Consider the following 15,040-nt stretch of genomic DNA (forward strand, 5'->3'; position numbering starts at 1 on the left):
CATATGAGCATTCAATACTTGAATGATGATATTAATCTTCACCCCTAAAATATAATTCTGCATTAACATAGGTTAATGGCGATATAGCATGAGCGGCACCAACATTAGACTCAGCAAGGCAGTTTGGGGATGGCCTGCAAGCACACGGGTATAATATATATGCAGTGTACACGCAGATACCGTTGGAGGAAAACGCGAAAGTGCTTATGCGCCACCTAGCGTCGTTCGCCGAAAACTTCAGTCGAGAAGCTAAAGTTGTGCGGGGAAAAGGCCAGTACAAAACTATATCCTGTTCGCCGGCTACTAACGACCGATCCCTCGTGCTATACTCATAAATCATCAGGCTTGCGAGTCTTTCTTATCTGTACGTATGAAAAAAAATCAACAATTTTCTTTCGCACAACTCCAATATACCGCGCATGCACTCAATCATCAGCAACGATCGGATAATCTCTCACCCTCGTCCATCAAAAAATCCCTCAACACCTTCCCTCGCCAACTGTACCTTGTCGCCTCTGAAGAAAAAACAAACGAAAACCGCGAGTAGTGTCGCGGTATACACGCGCGCAGCGAGGAATGCAAAACGATCGGGAATTTCTCTCTCTCTCTCTCTCTCTCTCTCTCTCAAGTCCCTTGACTCCTGCGAGGACGTTGTCCCGCTGAGGTCATCACCTGCGCGCTTGACTCTCATCTTACCCCGAGAAAGAGACGCTATTCTATTTGCTCTCGCGATGTGGGCGTCTTGGCGAAATTTACATCCGCCGACGAGCACGTAGTGCATACGTATAACGTACCTGAAGGAGGAGGAGGAGGTAATTAAGGGACTGGTAATTTGTTGGAAGGAGCCTGAGGTTTTACGACGCTGACTTTACGGGAGGTAAAAATTTGAGGATTTTTTAAGGAAATACTCCGCAGAGAGGCCGGTGAGTTACGATAATTAGGGGGCGAAATTTCTTCGCCGAAGGAAATTCGATATTTTGTCTGACCTGACTTGGTACTAATCTACTTGCGCGGACTTTACGTTATCTCGACGCAGATCTTCGATCACGACCGTACGGACGCGTTAGTAAAATTGAGAATTTCTTACGAAAACTTCAATTTACAAAGTACAAACAACCTCAACCCTTTGTTTGCCCTGCGAGCATCCGAGCTAAAAACGATCTTCGCTCGGCAAATTTTTCGCAGCATCGCATACATATTTCACCCTTCATCATCCTCGTCCTAGAAGTAATTCCAACAAGCTCTCTCTCTCTCTCTCTCTCTCTCTCTCTCTCTCTCTCTCAATCTCTCACAACGTCTACCTATACCTACATACCCACACGCGCAACCATTAATTCTCCTCCTTTTTCAACTCACTATACCCGCAGCGCTGATTTATCCGACAATGCCGAGATAGCCTTCTCTCTCTCTCTCTCCCACATCCATATAACCAGCGTTAAAAGCTCGGGTTATTATTTTAAGCGCGAAAAAATCCGACGAGCCGAAGCCCTGGTGCTATACGTGTGTGTGTGTGTGTGTGTAAAGAGCGTAACGAAGGTCGCGCCACATGCCGGGGAGTAATTGAGATTTAAGGGCGCGCGCTCGTTTTGTACGATATTTACGACTAGGGAGGGCTGCGCGCCAGCTTTTTGTACAGCGCTGATCGGGTTCTCGAGACGCCGCGGGGTTTCGCTTATATTACACGCGGGGCCCATTGTGACTTTATTCGAAGTGCAATGAAACGAGGAGGAAACGTGTACGAGGGTATGAGGGTAATCGAGAGTTGATTTATGGGACGGATTTATGAATTTAATTTAAATTTTGTTTATTTTCTTGTAGTCGGGAATTTGGTGAAGGCTTTCGAGCTTTTCTGATGAAATACGCCGTAAAATGTGAATGTGAACCTTTGATATTATAAGCGTAGCTTTAAATGGTATCGAGTTATACCGATAAACGCGCGTTAAAATTAGAAATTGCTTCACACTCGATCCGCATGATCGGGTTGGAAGTATGTGAATAATTCTATGTACTATGCGCGAAAACAGGACTTTATGACTTCTTTCAAAACCAAAATAGTATCAATAGATTCAATCGACAACATACCTCTCGAACAAAGCTTCGTTTATCCGTTCATGGAATAAAAATAGCGTCCCTTCAATTATTCGAATTCTTCCCTCGGCGCGTTCGCTTTCAAAGACATTCCTTCTGCCGCGGAAAAATAAAAGAATATCGCCGCCGCAGCCGCACAAAAGCTTCTCTAGCGATGTATAAACACGAGATAACATCTCGAAGGTTTTCGCGAGATGCCCAGTTTTATATACCCGTTGCGCTTGACGGGCACACGATGTGGGCGAGAGAGAGAGCCCAACGAGTGGATAGACGACGAAACAGCGACTTCCTTGTCCAGGCGTTCAAGTCACCGGACGTGTATTCAAATGTACATAGGCGGAGCTGTTCGTTTGAAGATTTTTCACTCGCCTGTGGGAAAAATGAGCCCATCAGGATAGAAAAGAAGAAAAACCTTGGACTTGATAAATTAAATTTGTAAATTTCTCACAGACTATACTCCTCTCCAGTAAATAATCCCACGAAAAAAACTCACTCGTGCGAGAGAGCCACATAGCATCAGCAGGCGCGAAACGGCCTTGCGTCGAACATCCGCGATCCTCTCTCGCGCAGCGCCGTGAAAGAGAAAAGTAAGCGGCTGTACTATACCAGCGATCGAGAGAGAAAGAGTATGTGTATGGTACCAGAGAGGAGCTGCAGCCGTTGCGAAAAACGGAAGCCAGATAGTCATCCCGCGGCGCACGTGTGCGTGTGTAATACTTCGGACGATCTTCCATGGAGTGGACGCTGCACACACGCGAGACTGTATGTACTGCAGGATGTGCGATCGTTAACTTTCGCAACGCCGCAGAGGCGCACCTTGAATTAAAAGAGGTGAGACGGTCATGATCTTTTTTTTGCGTTATATCTGTATGGTTTTCTAGTTTGAAACCGTGTATTAAGAAAAAAATCACGACGTATATCGTAAATCCATCGTCGCACGGGGACCAAAATTTATAGTTTTTGATACACCGCGTTCGATTGTTTATCGGCTTCTAAAAGTACGTACACGCACTATCGCGCATTCCGCACACGCCGAGTGCGCGACTATAAGTAACGTTTCAAAACGCCGCCGCCTCGCGAAATATAGCCCCGGTTAGAAAATAGACTGGAACACACAGAGCCGCGTGTCACAACGTGAGCGTGTATACGGCCCCCTATACTATATATATACTGTACACCCCGCACAAGGCCATATTTTATTATTTCTCTCTCTCTCTCTTTTGTGTTTGCGAGAGACTTACAATGCGACTAGAGAGAGAGATATATGTATGGACACTTGGAAACACACAACGAAGGTACAATGCTTAGACACGCGGGAGTGATGTATGTCAGCTTTGCGTGTACACTTGTACGTACTGGTGTCGATTTTTCTCATCCTCGAGAGTGATATACCTACATCCGTTGCGACAGGTCGCCGCTTTATATTTTGCGATTGAAGAGTTGCGACCCTGAACTTGTAGTGATATGTCTGATGTATTTCGGTGCGTTTGCTTTACAGTTAATGAGTGGGTTCACTCGAGGTCTTTTGTCGAAACGCTGCTATAACCGTAGACGACGTTTTAATGACTTTGGGAAGAAAATTTCGGTTTTCGGAGGCTTGGTTTTTAAAGATTCTCGTCGACCTATTTTAAAAACCAAACGATGAATGTTACTCTAACAATATCGTTTCTCTCTCTCTCTCTCTCTCTCTCTCTCTCTCTCTCTCTCTCTCTCTCTCTCTCTCTCTCTCTCTCTCTCTCGACTCCCCTATAAGAACAACGAAAATTCCTCAGCATGACGTCCACAACATTCCGTCATTTCGAAAGCAGCACGAAATCTCATACCGCGCAATAGAGCACACACACACACACACACATCCTTCGCTCCGAGAAAATATCCTTTGTAGCTTCCGCTCGATACTACACGTACATTTATACAAAAATACCTACGAGATACATAACGATGTCCGGCTGTAAATAGACACAATATGCGCGCGCATTTTTCAAACGTCGATCGCGAACGAGATCGTTTCTCGCTGCGGCGTTACGACACCGACACTCGCGGCCTTTATTTTATCAGCGATATTATACGTATATACCAGCTGTAAGGAGAAAGGGACATCGATGAAAATAACCAGTCATCGCTTACGACCGACACGAGTGTCAGGCTGTACAATACGTCATGATGTGTGGGTGTGCGTTTCTCGGCTTGTACAGCTGCTGTTATCGGTATGATCTTTAGAGGTTGGCTTCAAGAATTGGCAGTTCGAATATCGCTCTATTAGTCACTCTCCGAGATGGAAGAAAGTTCGATTGTCGGTGCTTTTTTCCATTGTCGTGGCGTAACGATTTATCGTAACGATCGGTAAGCTCTCGTTATACTGTGATTTGGAATAACCGAGAAAACGCCCTACTTACGTCTCGAGTACCGATTTTTTAGCAAGTCGAACGTAGGAATCTCTCGCCTACTGGTCACTTATCCTTATCGCGACTCGATCTATTGCCGATCGGTATTTTAAATATCGCTCGCGCGTTAGTCGGTATACCATACTACTTTCTAGAGACGCGCGACGTCAGCTGCTTATCGCGCTGAACTCGCTTATAGATTCAAGAGGTTCAAGAGTTAAGCTACTCCGACAATTTTTGTTTATATATCCCGTGTCCAGTTTCGTATTTTCATACAGTCACACAGCGGGAATGTCAGTGAACTGCAGATCGAGTACCGCAATTTGCATAGCTATATTCATTACTCTCGACCCAATAAATCTTGGAAACCTGAAAGCTTGTTATGTACGTACGTATCACAGGAATTCAATGTTCGATCCGCGTTGAAAAAATTCAAACAACTCGATCTTTGCGGCTATATATAAATCGGCCGCTTATAATACCGATCACTATACGACAACGATAAACCGATATCTGCGGCGAACGCAATTATAACCGTCGACCATTACCGCGGCGAATGATCGATTACACCCGAGAGAGAGAGAGAGAGAGAGAGAGAGAGAGAGAGAGAGAGAGAGAGAGAGAGAGAGAGCGGAATCGAAAATTTTCAACTTTGCCATCGCGATTATTGTTGAGACGCGAAGGGGAGAAAAAAGAAATTGCACGCTGTGGCCTCGTGCGCCGCCGCGTTGCGAATAACTTTCACAAGTCGAGCTGTTCGCTTTTATGCTACTTACTTCGAAGTGCGCGAAACTATGCCGCGACGTAATTTGCTGCTGCTGCTGCTGTTCTGATTTGCCATGTGTCTTTAGCCCGATTTCCCTGTAATACCGATCGCGGATGTTTTGAATTTTCCATAATGTGCGTAGTGAGCTTCATTTGAGTCGTTCGGAATTGTGCCAGGATTATCAGAGCATAGTCTCGTGGGTATATATAATCCGAAAGTGGATCATCTCGCCGGAACGAGTTTATGCAGCCGATTTTCCGAGCTTGAAATCGAGTTTACTTTTTTCTTCCTGCTCGACGAGGAGCTTCGATTATTAGCTCTTTTTGTTTTCACGTCGCTGATGCTTATTTTCAAGTGGTTCGTCCTTCAAAGGAATTTTTGATCCTCGATGCACACACACGCACACCGGTCGGCCTTCATATTCTTCAAGCTTCTTTAAGATTTACATCGTCAAAATAGAGAACGAAACGATAAGTGTTAAAATTGATAATTACGGAGCAATTTTGATCGGAGGCATAAAACAAAAGCGACCTAAATCCGCGCGCGGAGAAATTCAGCGCGCCCCGAAAAAAAAGTTAATTGTAGTACGTGTATCCTTTGGCTTCAGGGCGTTAGGCAAGCACACATACACAAGCTCAGAGTTTGATGGGCATTAAATCGCCTATGCCATTCGGCACCGCGAATCGATCGGCTAGAGCTCGTTGCGCATGTATAACTTAATTTCAGCGTTAAAAGTATATCAGCATATACCTCTACACACACAGCGGAGAACCGGTGATTAGCCTAAAGAGATATTGTAATTACCCTTTTTTTTCTAGGCAGCGGCGTAAAATTGAGCTATTCAATTTTCGCTTCCGTTTAATTGCTCCCGTTTCTTATACGTAGTATACGTCTATTTTAGGTGGGCTGCGGGTAGACCGTATAATTGTGGCTTGTGTATATAGTTTAATTGAAAAATATTCGCTGTATGCGCGCCAATCGAACTAATCGCTCCCGCCGATTTGCGTACAGTTACAAAAGCTCAACGCTGTTACAATTATAATTTTCTTCAGGTACACGATTTCACAAGAGAGAAAAAAGAAAATACTTTTCGAAGCGTCATCCTATCGCCACATTTTTTCAAAAATCCGATCTCTTCCGGCTTTTCGCGCGGAGAGAAATCAGCTGGTGAGCATAGAAAACAGTCGTCGTCGCGTTGCCAAGAGACTCGCTCGAGAGGCCCGTTATACACTTATATATATATATATATATATATATATATATATATATGCGCTGTATACTTGCGCAATAATCTCTAGACTCGTTTTCTTATTCGATATTTAAATGTTTCCACACGGTCGACACTCACTTTTAGGTCTCTCCTACTAGAGCAATATACAGGCACACAGCGCTTTACGCGAGCATGTGTGAGTAGAGCGGGCTGGACAATGCGTGTGTAATATAACGTTGCGGAATATAAGGAGGGGCGTGACTCACGTGCACTGCGGAGAGTGTATTTTTGTTGTGGTCCAGAATTTCACTTTCGTTTTCGGCCGCGTATGACTCTCTTTTAGGAGGCTGCACTCGAGTATTATACGAGGGGAAGAGGAAAGTATATAAATGCGATTGCGCAATGCGCTTCACTTTTCCGATCCGGAATCGGAATAAACACTTAATACACTCCTTCATCATTCATAGCCGCGTCCAACAATTGCAAATGTATATCGGGCAAATTTCCCTTTTTAGCCTATACTTGCATTTTATTATTCACCGAACAATTATCCAACGAGGAATGCAGGACGTATAATACAGTCATAAACAGTTCAGGCCGCTACGACTCCTTTCACTAATGGATACGAATATACAAACGTCCGTTGATATACCGCAGAGCCTGTAAATTCATTCAAATTTATCAAATCACACCGCGCGCGCAGAGCCGATTTTTATACTGTTCGCCTATTGTTATATGTGTTCTCGCAGGAATTCCGCGTATACGATTTCGTCCAGCTGTTTCGTCAGGTCGTAATTTAACCTTCACCTAACGAATACACGTAGGTATACGTTGTATGAAATCATGAAAATGATAGAGAGAACGTGCAAAGTAATTGCTTTCGCGCGTGGCGCTCATGATCCAAGTTTATTGATATTTGTCAATAATGCGTGCATTATGCATGACTGTATGCTATGATCTGCATCGATTCCTTATACCCGTATAACTGCATGAATAATTTCCTTTACGTCGGCAAACTGAATTGCTGGTATACACAAAGTAATATAGTGCGTGTGTTCGAATTCGCGGAATATAAATGTATAGGGTAATATGGCACATCGACACGGGATATATTGGGAAACTTATTTCCTGTGGGGTTTTTTCATTCTAATAATATAATAACGCGCGTGAGGAGCTTTAACGACGTGAATCAGCAGAATGACGCGATGACTCAGAGAATAGCTTTATTATAAAGTAATATGTGTGAGCCTTATAGTAAGAAAGTTTACGAAATTTATATTGCGACCGCTAATTATTCAATTTTATACGCACTGAGATCTATGATTGCTAAATACTTGCGACGCAGGATTTATTTTCTGCGTTCCCGGCTCTTGCTAGTCTCTGGTGTAAACGACGATAGGTGGCGCACAGTCACTTTCCCGTTTTCCCTTATACTTCAATCCTCACACCGGGTTTACATATAGAGATGTCCGACCTACGCCAAAGATGCCTTTTTGGTCACCTGTTTGAACTGTTCACTTCCATACGATTTACTTATGAATAACTTGTAACCCTCATATTTAACGATTCCTGTATATATATGTTAATTTTAATTCCTTATAATACGTAGGTATATCTATACAAATATATACATCTCTGAAGCATTCGTGCTTAAAAGAATAATAATACGAATGCATCTCTCTATGATACATATACCTATGGCGTACCTCATAAAGAGCGGCAAGTTGCGCAAAGTGTAACGCGAAGCTGCAACGAAATTACTGCGAATAAATCATCGCATCTGTGTTATATACACCCCGACTACGTATATATCTATAGATAATACACACACCGACGAGAAGAGATAAAGAATGCAGCAGTCGATCGTGATGCGCCGCTTATTGTCGCGCGAATTGGGCAAGAGATTATATATTATACACCGCGCTGGCGCATCAGCTTCTATATACTTCGCCTCGTCGGAATGTACCGCAACTATGTACAATCGATGCGTTGATCTCTCAAACGATCGTAAAAAATAAATACAAAGTCTATTCTCAACCGCGTACACACCTCCAACGAAAAACAGCAGCTCCGCACCGCAGACGCGCTATAGAATGAGAAAAAAAGGAAGCATATTATAGTCTCTCGCGTGGAAAAAGCGTGAGAGAGCCTCGCACACTTTAATCATTCGCCGGCGATATTATTATTAAAGGACGACTCGAGCTTCCTCGCGGTTAGTGAAAGTTTGAGACGACGACGACGACGACGAACCGAGACACCGGAGAATAATTGTGGGTAAGTAATGGATAGGCATGCATGCATTGTGTGTATGTGTGTGTAAGTACGCGAGCTTATTCAGAGGAGAGTTTGATTGGAGATAATAGGGACGGAGGATTCGCGAGCGATTTCTCTTCAATTTGCCGCTGAGATATAATGCTTTTTGCCTGGATTCGGAAGTTGTTTGATTTTGCGATCGAGGAAATGGGTGTACAAGTGTACTCGATAATCGGGAGTAAAAGTTCGAACGAGGTATTGGTTTTCGTTGCTGAAAATCGTAAGATGCTCGGTAAAACGGCGGTTTACTGTGTTTTTAAGCAGTATACTTATACATTATTTTTCTTGTTTGCGCTATATTATTAGAACAGAAGCTACCGTCGCAGTTGTGTAAGAAAAGCGTTGTGCCGTAGATTTGAACTTTCTACCATTTCCTTTTTACCCGCAAAAGAAAAAAAACTGCAAAGTGCAGGAACCGATTGTTTTACGGAAATGAAGCGACGATGGATACTTTGCTGATGATATCCATAATAGAAACTCAATTCTTGCTTTACATTATCATACCACGATAAACTGTCTGCTAACGACGTTACGAACCAATTTACCACATCGGGAGAGCGACGACAAAAAGAGAGAGAGAGAAAGAGATAACGCCAGAACACAATTGATACCGCTTTCTCGTCTACATAGCGCGCAGCTCGTTAAAGCAAAAATCGGCCCAGCTTAACGAGTAATGGCCCGTCTTTTTCTAGCGCAAGTGCGCCAATTAACGCGTCGCCGCGCCGCACATCCAACTCTCTCGCTATATGCGCATGCGAATTGCATAAACTTTTATGCAACCTCGGCGGATCGATGAAAATCGTTATGTGCATTGTATACGTATAGACAGATGCTGCAGTGCAGTGCATACCGCACGTTTGCCAAATAAGGAGCCTCGAGTACTTTAAATTTCCGTTTCGATATTTTATACACGCGCAATACTCCCCTTGTATGATATTGTATGATAATTTCCCATGGGACATATGCGCTGCTGCTGAATTCGAATATAACGATTTTCTTAAAAGTTATAAATTATGTCTATTATACCACAGCTTCTACAGTTACATAATGTCTTTAACGAAGCACACGTATACACACTCGACAATCAAACTCCTCCACGTCGATTAGCTCCAAACAAGGTAACCGGTAACGACAGCAACTCTATCCTATCATACCTCCTTTTCGCCGATTTTTTTCGAGCTTTCCTACAATAACACACGCCTATACATACCTATATACATACGCAGTCCGCGATAGCATTGTGTACTTTCGCGCGCGGGACTACGACGCATTGTCTCATTTTTTCCGCATTCATTTCTCGATTCGCCAAGGGGAAAATAAAGTGACGTCCCCCGTGTAGCTACTATTGTATGCGCAGCTTCGTTGTATCGAGTCGTTTAATTACATCGGGATCGTTTGATAGCTTTATTGTTCTGATCGGTATACATACTGTGTCTGCCGTAATTACTATCTGCGGTTAAACGGTTGGTGAAAAATATCGTGCAATCGACGGAGAAGAATGAAGTTCGGAGAAGATGCGATGAGTATGTCAACGATTTATTTTTAACAGTTTTTGATCAAATGTTCTTGCAGTCCGTGAGTCATCGTCGACGAATGCGTTTACAGGATGTGAGGAAATGGATCGCACACATTTCCGAAGAATGTAATTGGTATACTCGACAGAATTTCTGTGATTATGCGTACGTGTCCTCAAGATAAATCGATTAAGATTCTTTCGAAATGAAACGATCGTCTACAGCCATACTTCCCGATACCGTTAAAAACGACTTTTTCAATTGAATCGATTTCAAAACCAATTTTCTTTTCCTCCTCCGCGCGCAGAGACGAGAATAATCGCTCGGAAAAGTGCACAATTCCTTTTCACAATTGCTTATGCATTATAATTTAATTACACAGCTCGGAGATAAATCTTTACTGCGTGAGGAGTAACGATTAGCTTGGAATAATTACTCATTAAACTCTCTAAGCGCCGCGCAGATATTATACGCACTCGAGAGATTTATGGACGTTTCAAGAGGATTAATGGGTCGATCTGTTTGATGATCGGCGAGCGAGAGATCCTATCGCCGGTACAGAACACTCGTACAAACGAAAATAGGTCATTCGATTGTTGCGAGAAGAAATTCGAGTACGACGCGTTACCGATTCCCAACAATCGGCGAACCCATCATACGTCGGCGACGGCGAATCACCTTATAAAGACACAATTAGCGACGATATACACAATCATCGATACACACTTCTCTCATCAGTGACAAAAAAAAAGAAAAAGAATCCAAAGTCTTTCCCACGGAAGTCTCTCAAAAAATCTCCTAACGATCTCCTCGGATCACATCAGCAGCTATAGTGTATTAGAGCCTAGAGAACATAACAGTAGTAGGCGACGTGGTTCTCTAATCGACCGCTGCAGTAGCACAGCGAAACGCCCATAGAGGTGATACGGCAATAGCGCTAGTGGTATAGCTCTCTCGAGTGTATTTTTTGCCCGTCCGAAGGCCGCCCTTAATCATAAGGATTTGTCGGCTTGCGCAAACGAAACAGACGGGCTGTTCCGCTTCTTCGTCGTTCTCCGATGACGTGTCGCATAACGTTCGCGGGTATGTAACGATGTGACGAATCGTCGATTTTTAACGTAATTCTTTTTCGAGAAATCGGTATGCGAAATTCCACGTTCTGTCGCGGCTGCCATGCTTGCGAGTGAGAAGAAAAATCATAGCGTTGCGAAAATCTGCAATTTACCAGTGCAGCAGCTCGCAAGACCCGTGAGAATAGTCGAGTTCGCATTCTTTTCGAAAAAATAGGTACGAAGTATCGCAAAAGTGTGTCAATACACACGCCAAACTGGCGTTTCTATACGAAAGAATTTGCAAAGCGTTCAAAAATCATTCTGCCATAATAAAGGCCAGCCGAAAAGTTTCCCATGCAGAGAAAGCGCAGCGAGTGACAGCGGAAAAAAGGCGACGATTATCGCTGTGTGTAAACCAACACGATCCCGCCGAAAAATTCACTTTGAAAAACGCGCGTCGCGTCGAGCTTCACGAAGCGTGTAATCACGGAATGACTTTTCGATATGTATATATAACGCGTGGAGAGGAACAAAAAAAACTGGGAATCCGGATAGTGCTCCCGATGATCCGGCAGAAAATCGACACTTTCTTTCGTAATTCCTCGATGTTCCGCTACCGTAATGTGTGTAAGATCCTCGAGTACGTGTGTATTAGGTGGATTGTATACCAAAGCAGCTTTTTTTCTCCACGTCGCGATGCCGCCTCTTCCGTCCGCCTTTACGCGGAGGAGGGAAGAGGAGAGGGCTTAATTGAATTTGACGCTTAGTTGAGGATGAGAGGCGTTATTGTGTGTCCAGTGCGAGGTGTTTTGTTCGGAGGTGTGTGTGTGTGTGGTTGATGACGTTTTATTAAACGGTAAAGTAATAATGACGATATTTCAAATAGAGCTTACATTTTCGAATGATTTTCAAAAAGTTCGAAATCACTTCAAACGACAAGTTTTGAAACGCTCGGAAAATCGATTATAAAAAGCATTAACGCGACACATTTAATTTCAACATAATTTTCATAAACGTCACTATACACAAAAGGACATTAAGCGCATCCCTTTCCAAAAATAAAATCTCAGTGCATAACGAGTCGACTACTATAATCACCTTACAAAATCGAGTCTCCAAAATTTTCTTGAATAGAAAAACCAAGTCTGTATCACACACTAACTACTATACGTTGTTTATATATATACACACACACACACACATATAATGCGTTCGCTCTTGGTCTTACGTGAATCGACGTCGTCGACTGCGGCAGCTGGCGTAAGGATCGGGTTTTGTGAGTTTCGCGCTTTCACTTCGTGCGCGCAGCTAGCGCGGCTGACGCCCGTTTCTGGGCTGCTCTATACCCTACTGCACGTGGGGTATACTTATAAACGTATATAATAGCCTGATGCGTATGTGTCTGTGTGTGACTGAGCTGAATGTCTATTATGGGGTCGTATTAGCAGCTCACGTGGTTTTGGACAAATTTTCGTTGTATATATAGTCATTAGTTGCGATTACGCACGTGGGAGAGCCTGGCCTTTGTTAGGATGTGGTTTTGGAGGACCGATCGGTGATCTCGAAATCGATCGGTTATAACACGCGATGTGATGCCGTAAAATTATTTTCCTCAATTTTACTTGTACGGTTGAATTTGAAATTTTTACGGTTTCGAATAAATCGGTTACTGCGTTTGAAATGTTGTACTTGTCCATTATACGAACTACGTCCATAAGTTTATATGGTGACCGCATAATAAGCTCGATACTTTACATTTTACATCGCGTTCCTTTATTATTTCCGCCGCGAACTTTCTACGCGTAATTCCGCTTAAATTCACACCGATATATCGTTGAATTTCGCGCTCTATTACGAGCTACACGCACCTGTTCCTATATGCAGCAGTTTTCTTTCCGTTTCCTTTTTACTGCCGTATGTAAACGTGGATTTGCACGAATGAGTGACATGTGGATCGTCGATGGTGTATCCGTTCCGCGTATTATTTTTTAATTGACTCGCAGACGTAGTTTATTATCGAAAGAAGATATCAGAGGAATAATCGACTACTTTTAACCATACCCGATCTAATAGACGAAATGAGTTAATGCACTAACCAGACGATTATAAACAAACGATCACATACTCCTTCCTACTGAACTTATTTTCGGACAGACGTACATACATTTCATAAAAAAAGCAATACCGCTTCTATAACGACAGTCGCACAACTTTTACGAAAGGTCAAAAATCGGAATCAGTGAAAGTCTCCCGAAATCCGTCATTCCTCGAAATCCCAAAGCCCATACAGCACCTGACGCGCCGAATCAAAAGCACACCGCCGGAAATCACTTTCTATCCTCGTCTCTTTCTCACATGTGTGTATTTGTATACTGTGTATGTGTGTCCAATTGTCCGGCCGTTCACGAGTGTATATGTATAAGTGTATAGGCGCCTTAAAAAAGGCGCGACGTGTGCATGCGCAAACGGCCTAACGGTGAAATCTCCGACGTCCTCCTTATGTATATACACCTTCGAGACTACATAGTCAGCGAGTGAGTAAATGGCACATCAGAGAGTGGAGGAAATTCTCGGTTTCCCTTTTTTCACGCGCGATTACCCCTCAGTTATTTTTTTTTTTTTTTTTGCAGTTTCTCTCATTTGCATCGGGCTCTCGTTTTTACACACTGTTTACGTCAGAGCGAGAGCTGCGCGCTTTATTATATTCAATTTCGCGCATGAAAGCGATCGTTACGCGAATTTTAGTCGCGGTATTACCATACCACTTTTCCATTCACATATTCGCACCAGCACACGCGTGAAAATCGTCTACGAGGTAAAACTATACTTCGAACCTATGCATTGTCGAGTTGTCGTTCTCGCGAGCACACATCCGAGATCGAACGTGTGTCGAATTTCCACAGCCACTATACGACTATATAGACGTCTCGCGTTCCCGCGGGCGAAATTGAAAAGTCTCTCCCTTGCGCAATCGGCATACCGATCTCTTTATCACCGCAGCGCCAACCGATTTTCCCACAGCTTTTCGCACTTTCGCACGCGCGTGCCTCTCCGCGCACTTATAACCGGAGCAGAAAATACACACATAAGTAAGCAGCGCACGGTACAGGGGAAGAAGAAGAAGAAGAGCAGCAGAAGCCTCGCAACTCACCAGCTGGTCTCCGGCGCTCGTCGATCCTGTATTTCGTACTCTCTCTCTCTCTCTCTTTCTCGCAGGCGCAGCAGACGCCGTCAGCGAACCGATCTCATGGTGGTCCTTCCGTCCTCTCTCGTATCTTTCAGGACGATACCAGCAACGATGCTAAAGGAAGAAGGATAAGCGAGAAGAGTAGCACAGAGTGTATAACGATGTATACAGTGTATATGAGGCACGGACGCGCACGCTCGCGCCGATCGGCCAGGTGAAAGCCGAGGAGAACGACTGAGGATCGCTGTATGCTCGAGGAGAACGGCCCCGAGGAGACCGAGAAAAAGGAGGAGGAGGAGGAGGAGGAGGTATGGTTCTTTCGTGTCTGTCTCTCTTTCGCGCCGGCTTGTCCGCTCTGTGAGTTGACTTTCACCGCGCGGCGACGCGAGAGAGCCTTTAGTGTGTGTGTGTGTGTGTGTGTGTGTGTGTGTAAGTATATATAGTGAGGAGATCGAGAAAACGCGACTGCATGGAGAACGCGTGTATGGGGTACGCTGCGGGTATAGAAGCGAGGGAGTAGGGATCG

At 43.9% G+C, this 15,040-nt stretch overlaps 1 protein-coding gene across 2 annotated transcripts in view; it reads right to left on the reverse strand.

Moving 5' to 3' along the window:
- Nucleotides 1–14,739, reverse strand: part of LOC100118280 (chitin synthase chs-2) — a 31,360-nt gene extending 16,621 nt beyond the window's left edge. For both annotated transcript variants that reach the window (XM_008216907.3, XM_031933531.1), the window contains exon 1: nt 14,479–14,739. The gene's annotated coding sequence lies outside the window, so the exon portion shown is untranslated. The remainder of the gene's footprint in view (nt 1–14,478) is intronic.
- Nucleotides 14,740–15,040: the final 301 nt, after the last annotated feature.

This window comes from Nasonia vitripennis, chromosome 1, assembly GCF_009193385.2.
Source record: "Nasonia vitripennis strain AsymCx chromosome 1, Nvit_psr_1.1, whole genome shotgun sequence".
Lineage (NCBI taxonomy): Eukaryota > Metazoa > Arthropoda > Insecta > Hymenoptera > Pteromalidae > Nasonia > Nasonia vitripennis.